Raw genomic sequence first — 11859 nt, forward strand, 5'->3', positions numbered from 1 at the left:
TTTTGCTCCTATCTTCATTGTTTTAAACCAAATTGGGCTTATGATATGCCATTTGAAATATTATTTCAAGAACTATTCAACTAAATAAAATTTGGATCAAAATTATGGGAAAAAACTCATTTTAGCTCAGTTTTGTGATATGACACAAAATGTGGAAAATAAGTTATGATTTGAGGAAATGGAATAAGAATTAGGTTGGTTTATGAAAATATATTGGATTGAATATGGATTTAAAGACTCCAAAATTAAATACTCAATCTGACCAATAATGGCAGTGATGAAAGGTTGTTCATCATCGGGTTTGGTTTTGGGAAAACATTTTTTTGTCTCTACACATGTACATACATAATAACAATCCAAATAAACATTTATATAAATTCAATTGGTCGTCAATTAATATTTGAATGACCATATATAGATCATAATATCAATATAAGAATGGATAAATATCAAAATTAAATTTTCATTAATAGTTTAATACTCATAAAAAGTAGAACAAATTGTACACAATTTTCAAAATTTTAAGCCAATAATCAATTAATATAACATCAAACCGACTGTAAAATAATTCAACAATAAATCAGAAAATATCAAACATTAATGTAATTCAACCATAATTATAGGAAAATTTTCCATAAAAAAGAATAAGAAGTCACAAATTCTTACCCAAAATCTGTAGTTATTAAGAGAAATCAAATTTTGTTGAAGATGACAGTAATAATATGAATATTTATTAGATATTAAATGCTTGACAATTAGTATGTGAATGATCATTTACTAATACACTAATGAAAATCTATTACAACGAAAGCGAACTTTCTTCAAAAATTATTTCCACAGAATACTAAATTTAAATAATCAGACGGAATATGTCAAACTAGTTAGAATAGAAAGACATTTAAACTCTATTTTCTTTTTTTTTTGTACTTATTTAATTTAATAACCACCATAAACTAATTCAACACAAGAGTACATCAAACATTAATATAATTCAAATAATATATTAAGATATTTCCTTCTATGTTTTGACAGTCATCATTTAACAATTATATCAACTTGTTAAACTGAAAAAAAAGAACAAAGAAATTAGTACCTTATCAATCAATTTGCGTTAACAATGAAGCTTTAGTAATGGGTGACATGAATAGATTATGATTACTTCTATGATGGAAAATATGAATGTTTTTAGAAAAATAAAATTAAAGATCAACATTTTTGGAGCGAGAAGTGGAGATGATGAAAATTTTTGGAGAGAAAAAATGAAGAACACAAAGTTTTTGGAGAAAGAACCATACATGGTGATTATTTATAGTTTTTTTTTTTTAAAAAAAAAATACTTATTTAGGATGGAGCTAATTATTAGTGGGGATCGAGGGGTGGGGAAAAGGGTGTAGGTATTACAACTAGGTTGTAGGCATTAATAATTACGGAATAACCTAACAAAAATATAATATATTGGCCCAAACTTACCCAGAACCCGAACCAACCCAATTTTATACCAACCCAAAATGATTCGATCCATACCTAGACCGAATAACCTAGTTACCAAAAAATGTACTACCTCCGTTTCATATATTTTGCAACTTTTGCCAAAAATAGATGCTACACATTATTTGCAACTAATGTTTTCATTCCTTTTGAGGTTGTCATTTCTCATATCTCTCTTTTCATCACATGCATACATATTTTTCTCTTTCTATCTTATACTTACAAACAAATTTTTCCTAGGATTTCGTGCACCCTTCAAAGTTACAATAAATGTGAAATAGAGGTAGTGTGTGTGTGTTTATATATATATATATATATATATATATATATATATATATATATATAACACGCAAATTACTCTCTAATAATAATTATTAAAAACATGATTTAGAGAGTAACTATCTACTTATCATAATGATAAGTAGGACCAATCACGTCGAGCCATCAACACCTATTTACTTATCATAATGATAAGTAGGGCCAATATAATCCAAAACAAAAGAGAAATACGTATTAGCAAAAATGCTAAGTACGTACTAATGCTAGATACGTAAAACAAAGTTATTTAATTAAACATGCTTTCGTAAGATTTAGCATTTGTATATAATAATTAATTAAACCTTCAGAAATAGAAATTTCACATTTAGAAATGTTTCTAATCATTCCAAAAATTATCAACACTTCAAAACCAATGACTATCCCAAAATAGATTCCAATAGAAATGGAAGATCAATGTTTCCGTAAACCATTTTTCCACCTAAGTGTGCACACATACTAAGGCCAAGCTAGTAACTCCTTCCACAGTGTTATCAAGGGGAAGGACGAGGTCATACACAACCTATAGTCTTCAATTTTATCTCCGCATAGTGGAAGTCATAAAAATCCAATATATAACTTTGATAAATCAACCTTCTAATTGGTAGTGCTCGTAGAAGAAGTATTGACTTTGGTTTTTATGTTGACTTGGAGAAGGATGCACACAGAGTAGAAAATTCTTATTTTCGGCTACTATATTCCCGGCTTGCATATTAAAATCTTTTATAAAACATAATTTTAACAAAATGATTATCGTATATAAAACTAAATAAAATTCTTTTGAGTCACTTTAAAACATAATAATATGTATTATTATTTTTTTACCAATAAAATATGACGTATTCAACTCACAACATAATTAATAATTAATAAAACGGATTTAAAGATATTATATATATATATATATTTAGGGTTAAATGACAAGTTTCTTAAAATGAGAGGGATGAGAAGGATTTAAGATACATAATTTTTCCACTAAACGTGCATATTTTTTTAAATAAAATGTGCAAAAAAAATTTGACCGAAATTCAATATGCATATTTATTGTGCATAATGTGCATAAATTTTTGTTTTCCTAGAAACTTTGCATATTTAACCATTCTCGTTCTTCTTATTTTAAGAAACTTATATATATATATATATATATATATATATATATATATATATATATATATATATATATATATATAGGATCAGGTTATAATAATAGGAACTCATTCTACTTATTTTAACCCATATAACAGGAACTAGGAACTCATGAGTATTGTCAAATCTAACAAGAAACACGCCTCAATAAACGACCAAGATCTAAACGGAACCGCGCTCAAGCAATTTCTCTCTCCTTCGACATTTTCTCTCTCCTAAAGAGTTCTCTCTCCTCAAGCGCTCTCTCTCCTCTACAAACTGGATCACCGCCAATAATCTCTTTCATCAAGCACTATTTCACTCCTCGACAAACTGGAAAACCTCCATTATTAATTGTAGAATCTATGTCTAAAACAGGTATCTCGTTTATATTTTTCTTGATTTTTTCTTATTTTAGCGACTTTTTGATGAATTTTATAGTTCGAATTTTATGAAATTTCAACCATTTTGTTGATGATTAGGTGCGAATAGTTAGGATTTTTGAATTTTAGCCTCAATAAAGTCGTTCTGATACTATATTTATACGATTTTTATAGATGAACAAAACTTACTAATCTAAATTGGATTTTATTTCTAATATGTTCAGAATAGGTTTTCGAGTTCAATGATTTCGGATTTTTTTATTTAGTTTTTTAATTTTAGGATTAATCTAATTTTATTTACAAAAGTAAATTAATTAAACTCAAAAGTAAAATGAATTAAACTATTGTTAGCATGAGTTAAAAGTAATTGTAATTATTCATAAAGTAAATGGAATGTAGTTAGATGATTACAACTTACAAGTTCTACAAATGTTAGCCATTGTTGCTGTTGTGTTGTTTGATTTAGTGGCTTCGATAGCAGGGGTTATTAGAGGAGGCTAGGGTGGAGGAAGACAGCTGCTTGTGGACTAATTTGTGCTAGTGTTAGGTTTGGTGTTAAGGATTAGCAGGTGATTAATGAGAGGATGGAATGTGTGATGTTTTGTGTAGGGTGAATTTTTATCCTAGAAGTGGCCTTGATTATAATTTCACTTAAAAGTAAATTAGATATTTTAAAAGTAGAATAAACTACTCCCAAATTAGACAATTAAATAGTGTATGGTTAAGGATCATTAATTTGAATGCAACTTTATTGTGTAAATATCTTTATAGAGAATTGATTAAATCCTAAGCTTGAATTTATTTGATGAATAAATTAAATTGGCCATGGATAAGCAACCTAAATTTCTCTTAAAGTAAACTACATATCCTTAAAAGTAAACTGTATCGCTTCTAACGCAGATAATATCGAAGTGGATTTAGATATGTTTGAGTTTTATTTTTGATTTTCCTTTTTATGTTTTAAACTTTATGGAACATTGTTTTTCTATTCGTTATGATTTCTTGCTATAATTTTCGTATTTTAACTGAAGTTTTTGGTGCTTGTGACTAGAAACGTCAGTTTTTAAGAATTTTAAGCAAAATTTTGAGTTTATTGAGAAATTATGAAGAATCTCGCTAGAACAGTTTAAAGGCCTAACTTCTCTAGGCTCGTTCTCCTTCATTACAGACGAATTTTAGGTGATTTTTTTTAATTTGGAAAATTTTTTGTCTTCTCTCTACCTATAAAATTTCAGAATTTTGTAAGTTTGTTTGCTATTAATCTGGGTTGTTTTTGTAAAACTGGTCAGCTTTGGCTCAATTTGGTATGTGCTTCTGTTTTTGTTTGTTTTTCTAAGAGTTGTGTTGAGATTTTTGCTGTGATTCCTGTGTGATTTAGGGTGTTTTAAGAGTGTTTCACTCATATAAATTGCATCCTTACTACTGCTATACTTGAGTGGTTTTTTGTTCTGATTTGTTCTATCAATTTCTGAATAGGAATAGGTCATCAACCAGTGATTGTGAAAAATATAGCTCTCTTAATGAGATTATTAATTCTATCAATATTTGATTTACAATCAGCATTACCTATTTCTAAAGAGGAGTGTGACTAAGAAAGTTGTGGTTGTCTTTTCTTCTTGTGACTTGGTAAAATTCCATTTAGAACTTTCCAAATATTATGAGGTAGACTTCTTTGATCTCCACATGCAAAGAAAAATCAGACTAAGAGAGTGACAACATTTTTTAAACTTCTGCTAAGCAGATAAAAGCATACTTTTGTGCACTGATCTTGCTGTTTGTGGACTTAAAATTCTTGTTGTGGTAGTATCTTACATGACTTAATTACTGTAATCTTAATAGAATACAGGTTATGGTTTAGTAATAGTTCTTACAGTTGAATTTTTTGTTTCTTGACTTCTTGTAGGATTGGATTGTACAGTATGATCCTCCAGTTGACCCAAAGGTACGCGACTTTACTGACTTTCTGTATAACTAGCTTCATTTGATTTGGTTAGCTGATGCGTTGGCTCTTTTAGGATATATATATATATATATATATTAAAATATATATATATATATATATATATATATATATATATATATATACTACCTTCGGTCCACTTTACTAGCAACTTTGAGGGTGATTGCAGAGGCCGAGGCAAAACTTTAAAGGGGTGAATTAGAAAAAGTAGGGGTATGTAATTAGGAGATAAAATTGGAGGGAATTGATGTGGTCCCCTTTTTAACTTTTGTAACCCATTATACTTTTGTGATAGTAGTGGGAAATTCCCACCCTTATTTCTTGGCAGTGAAAGAAAGTAGTGGGAAAATTTTTCCCCACCTTGTTTCCCTCCCAAATTTCAAATTTTTTACCAATTTCCCTCAAAATTTAAATTTACCAATTCAATTCAAACAAAATTCCCTATATAAAAGCAGGGCTTTCCTTCTAATTCCCCATTTTCAAAAGATCAGTTTTAGGGGATTGGGGAGGGGGGACGATAAATTCAAGTACGATTACATCAGAAATTAGTTTAGTAAATCCAAAATACAGGTAGCCCTAACAAATTACAACAATCTACATCTAGATTAGTTAAATCCTAATTCCTAAAGCTTTGTTAGTAGATGCAGCTTCATTAATTACAGGAATAGGCTCCGTTGAAGACCGTCTAAAAACCACCAGCTTTTCCAACTCTTGAGTTCAAGGGTTTTCACTTACCTGTGATGCCCTTTACAACTCTTACTCAAGCATTATTTCCAATGCCCTTACTTGGGTATTAATAGGAAATGATGAGCGTATGATTGTCTTTCCCACAAATGTGGGATAGTGAGATTTTCACATTTTATATTAAAGGTAAAATAAAATTATTTAAGCAAGCTAGTAATAAATCAACAAGTGTCAACTATTCATAGAGAGAAAGTGAGGACCACTTGGAGAGGGGGGATCAAACTTGCTCCCCACTCTCTTCCTCTCCATGTGCCACATGTCCTCCCTTCACAAAGCTTCCACTTATTCCTCCTTGTTCACGGCCTAGCTACCCGTGCCACGGCCCAGCTACCCACACTATGGAGATGCAGGCTGTGCTGCTTGCGGCTAGCAAGCAGCGCACTAAGAGTGCGGTCTGCTAGAATGCCGCGCACTCCGAGTGCGGGCTGCTACAGCTTTCTGCCCTTGGATGCCAAGGCTGCTAGCAATGGTGCGCTAGCACGCACCAGCCATCCTAAGCTCGGCTTGGTGCGCATGCTAGCCACCATGCTATGCATTATGCCCCTAGCACTCTGATTGCTCGGGGCTTCGATGCTAGGGGTTTGGAATTATGTTGATTTATTACTATTTGCACGTCTCGTCTTTTATTATTTTCGACTCGCCGTCCAAAAACCACCAGCCGCCACTTCATCACCAAATAATAATCATGAAAAATAAAAAAAGAGAAAAGACTCATGGAAGAGTTCATAGACGAACTAATGGATGAGGTTATTCAACTACAACAGCTCATGGAAGATGAATTGAATGAAGAACAATTCATCGAAGAAGAGTATCAATGGTTGTCAGATTCAGATGAGGAACAAGACCAACAACATGAAGATAATGATGCAGATGGCTATGATGTAGATGATGATGCAAACCATGAAGAGCTACAACACAATGTCAGAGCAACAAGAGAGATGACAGTAGAACAGAAAAGAGCAATTGTTGATGAGATTATGTTCACATGGAGGGGGACTCACTTCCAAGAGGCTTTTTAGCCAATTTGGCAAGAAAACATTCAGTGCACATATCTACAACAATAACATGGTTTCAGGTAATAAAACTATCTCTAGCACAAGGTATTGTTGTTGATGTCAATACAAAAAAATTAAGCATGACAGGACGCAAAGCAAAAGGATACACAGATGAGTTCCTGACTTCTATACCATTGTACAAAAGAACAACAGATGGGGAAAATGTTGTTGCACTGAATATACCCAAAACAGCATTGCATAGGCTAAGGCAGCAAGGCAGGCCGAGAACATTCACAAGCACAAATCACCCAGCATTGACAGAGAAGCACAAAGTGTCAAGACTTAAATGGGTTTTAAGTCTAATACATCCTGTACCAGCTGTAGGGGACCCAACATTCACTGATATGCAACAATGGATACATTTAGATGAGAAATGGTTCTACATTAATCCAGAAACAAGAACCTTCTACCTACTTCTAATAGAAGAAGATCCATATAGGGCACAACAATCAAGGAGGTTCAAGATCAAAGCAATGTTTATGGGAATTATAGGGAAGCCATTGTTTGATGATGAAAACAACATGATACACGATGGGAAATATGGTCTTTTTCCTTTTGTAAAGTATGAAATGCCCAAAAAGAAAAGCAGGAACAGTCTCGCAGGGACTCTAGAGACAAAGGCAATCTAAAGTGTCACAAAAGAGTGCATAAGGGAGATGATTCTAACACATGTCATCCCCTCAATCTATTAGAAATGGCCACAACAGCTACCAAAGGTTATGTGTACTTTTGGTAGATACAATGGATCATTTATTTGGCAGTCATGTAATCAGTCAAGTTCATATCTTTTGATATAAAAAACATTTACAAGTGAAAGTGTATATGTGTTTATTTTTTAGAACCTATCATTTCCATCAGAATGGGTGTGTTTTTAGTCAAAGCTTTAGTGAGTGTTGGTACCTCAACAAAAACCTGTGTCAGAAGGTTTATGGAGCATCCAGACCACCCAAGTAGCTATCAGATGAGTCCCATCATCATATGGAAAACCAAAAGGGATTTGCATTAACAAAAAAAGGACTCAATGCCCATGGCTTCCATGCCAACTAGGTCAAGGTTGACAAAACCAGCAAGGGAATCAGATTCAACATCCATAGTAGACCAATCAAGTGTAAATCAACTAATCCAACAAACATATAGGCAAATTTCTAAGTTCTACAGGTCAATCACATGACTTCTCCAACACCACATAACCAACAAATGCAAACCAAACCAGTATATCACCAGTAAACAACCTACATGTCCAAACATACCAGTTTTAACACAAATAAACATCAACTTTTATCAAACACTAGCATCCCAAAACAGAGAGCCAAACAAAATGAACTAGTCACAGATAATCCAACAGTCATGCAACACATTATTAGGTGAGCTAAACAACAGCACCAACAACCAACCAAACAACTTTTCAAGAAATAACTTCACAGTACAAGCATAAACAGAGAAGCTTTGAAAAAAAAATTAGGGTTTATAGAGTATACGCTGCGCATTCAATTACAAGGAGGGTTGAACTGAGGTAGTAGATCTGCAGGTAAGCCTTAATGACATCCTCTCATGTCATGCCATCCGGAGGTCCAGATTTGATGCGTTTAGCGCCGGAGGAAGGCCCCTCTTCACCGTCTTTGGACTCCGGTGGAACCACCTAAGAAACCTTCAGTTCTACTGGGGTAGACTTCGTGGTAGCAGATCCGGTGGTTGACACCTCAACCTCAGTGAACCCCAACAGAAACACCGACAGCAACCACGAAACCCTCACCCGCAGGAACCACCTTAGATGGTGGTTCATCATGGGCCACAGCCTCAGAGACAACCACCTTTGGCGTCTCCTCCTCATCGCTGACATACTCAGCGAGTTTTTCCCCCCGGATCTGCCTCCTTGCAATCACGAAAGCACGGCGAACAGGTTTCATGTTACCCGTTCCACGCTGGGGCTTGTAGGTGACGCTACCAGATCGGCGGCTAGAAGCAATGGATTCTAGGGTTTCATGGCAAGTTAGATTTTTTGTCGGTAAGAGAAGCCATTGACGGAGCTCAGTAGTTGAAACAGAGAAAGGATGAAGAGAGTAACTCACATAAAACAAACCAAAGAAGAGAGACAAAGAGAGATAGAGGATGGGAATTAGCGAGTGAGGAGAGAGAAAATAACAACTAGGGTTTATGTAGGAGAGATTTATTCTAGAGAATTTTCCAGAATAAATGAAATCCAACAAATTCATCAGATGAATTGAATGAGGAGAGGAGCATTCAATTGAGGTAGTTGGGGAGTTGTTGAATTTGAAGGGTTGGAGTATAATTTTGGTGGGAATGATTAATTTAATTAATTATTTTTGTTTTGTAATCTGATAAGGTTAGTAGTTTAATAAAGTTGAATTTTTTTTAAAAAATAATGGTAAAATGGTAAATTTCCCTAAAAAAACTTTACTAAAAAAGGAAATAAATGGGAAAGTTGCAAGTAATGTGGACCAGCCCAAAAAGGAAATAGTTGCAAGTAAAGTGGACCGGAGGTAGTATATATATATGGCTGGACGAATGGCTCGTGGGGAAGGTGCAAAGGCTAATGCTTTGCCTTTTGACTTAAACTTTAGGAACTCAATCATGAATCCTTGTGAAATATTTTGGAGACAAGCCCTAAAGACTGACTGCAAACTATGGGCGAAACCTCAGTTATGTTAAGTTCTTGGTTGTGCTAGCCTGCTAGGTTATGATAAGCCCTATGTTTTTTGAACAATTATTTGATGTTAATTTTTCTTTCCTAGGTAATTAATTGTAGACTTATAGATTAGTATTTCTACAGTATATGAGCAAAATTTAGAATTCCTTAATTAGCATAGGGGTGTTAGATTTGAACAATTTTGTGAAATAATAAAGTTTTATAGTATGCATAATACTAATTATGTGAAAGCCCACTGCTAGAATTTTATATGTTCATCAAGATTACAGTCATTACACTTTCATTTGCCAATTAAACGAGGTATTCTAATAGCATATATTTTTTTTGTTGATTCTCTTGCTATTGTTGTATATAATGAATCTAATTTTTTTGTTTATGTGTGAGGTGGTGTTGAATGTCATAGTCTTAAAGGTAGTATGAGGTATATATGAAACTATATGCAGGTGTTTAATGAAGGTAATGGAAGGAATAGTGCCCTTTGAACAAGTCTATTATTCTGATAGTGGGTTCAGAATTATTAAAAAGCTAATAAATTCACTAAGGTCAAGTGATCGAAATGCCTGGGTGGAGGCCGCTTCCGATCTGTAAAATTAATGCATAATTAATATTACAGCTTAATCTTGACTGACCCCTTCGGGTCACACCGAAGCAGTCAACGAGCCGAAGCGACGAATTAATTTGGAACGAATTAATTAGTCGATTGAGTAATATTTATTTAGACGTAGGAAATTCAAACTTAGAGTGTGAAAACCGAGCATCGGAAGTCGAGTCGAAAATAATAAAAGACGAGACCTACAAATAGTAATAAATAAACATAATTTTGAAAATACCCCTAGCATCGGAGTGCCCAAAGAAATCCGAGTGCTAGGGGCATAATGCATAGCATGGTTGTTAGCATGCGCACCAAGCCGAGCCTAGGATGGCTGGTGTGTGCTAGCACACCATTGCTAGCAGCCTCGGCATCCAAGGGCAGCAAGCTGCAGCAGCCCGCACTCAAAGTTCGTGGCATGCTAGCAGCGTGCAGCAGCAGCCCGCACTCGGAGTGCGCAGCTTGCTAGCCGCAAGCAGTAGCAGCCCATATCTCTGTAGTGCGGGTAGTTGGGCCGTGGCGCGGGCAGCTGGGCCGTGAACAAGGATGAGTAAGTGGGAGATTTGTGAAAGGGAGGACATGTGACACACGAAGAGGAAGAGAGTGGGGAGAAAGTTTGGTCCCCCTCTCTCCAAGTGGTCCTCACTTGCTCTCTCATGAATAGTTGACACTTGTTAATTTATTACTGGCTTGCCTAAATAATTTTATTTTTTGCTTTAAAATAAAATGTGAAAATCTCACTATCCCACATTGGTGGGAGAGACAATCATACTCTCATCATTTCCTATAAATACCCAAGTAAGGGTATTGGATATAATGCTTGAGTAGGAGTTGTAAAGGGCTTCACAAGTAAGTGAAATCCCTTGAACTCAAGATTTGGAAAAGGTATCACATTTAGTGAAAGCCTTTGAACTCAATTAATTGGGTTTATCAGTCAGGTCATGCTAACCCCAAGACATTGGACCTTGTCGGTAATCGTTGGTGCGGGTAGATCAACGTTAGAGGCTTCTTAAATTTGAAGCTAGCTTTCAAGTAAGAGCCCAATCGATTGGGCGAAGCACACTCCGATCCAAAGATAATCGTTTTATCTTAATCTTGTGATTAATTTAATAATGTGTATGGTTTTATTTATTGCGACTGCGGTCTTGTTTTTGGGTTTGTTTCCGCGGTGAGTTGGATTCACAAAAACCCCAACAGCGGTATCGGAGCCTCGCACGTTTATTTTTAATATCATAATATTTTTCAAGGTGTTTTTATGGCTTAATTTTTCAGGTTTTAAGTTGCTAATTAGAATAGTAGCTCGTTTTTATTCATTTTAACCTAGTATTAGAGCTGACTTTAGCTCCTGAACCCTAATTTCGACCCAAAAATAGTGAATTTTTGGTGGAAAAGGCTTTATTGAAATGGTTTTACCCTCTTAGAACTCAGTTTTAAGCTAAAAAGGACCAGAAATGCACTTTTCGAAGGGTTTTTCGTTTTAAAGAAAAATTTTAAGTCTTTCTAACCTTGAAAATTTATTGCATATTTATGGT

The 11859-nt window shown here is 34.3% G+C and overlaps 1 long non-coding RNA gene across 1 annotated transcript; it reads left to right on the top strand.

The window, feature by feature from the left end:
- The first annotated feature begins 3034 nt into the window (after nucleotides 1–3034).
- LOC110699747 lies at nucleotides 3035–10291 on the top strand. The gene is made up of 3 exons (XR_002506991.1): nucleotides 3035–3306; nucleotides 5215–5253; nucleotides 9653–10291. It is a non-coding gene; the product is annotated as an uncharacterized LOC110699747 (long non-coding RNA).
- Nucleotides 10292–11859: the final 1568 nt, after the last annotated feature.

This window comes from Chenopodium quinoa, unplaced genomic scaffold (assembly GCF_001683475.1).
Source record: "Chenopodium quinoa cultivar QQ74 unplaced genomic scaffold, ASM168347v1, whole genome shotgun sequence".
NCBI lineage: Eukaryota > Viridiplantae > Streptophyta > Magnoliopsida > Caryophyllales > Amaranthaceae > Chenopodium > Chenopodium quinoa.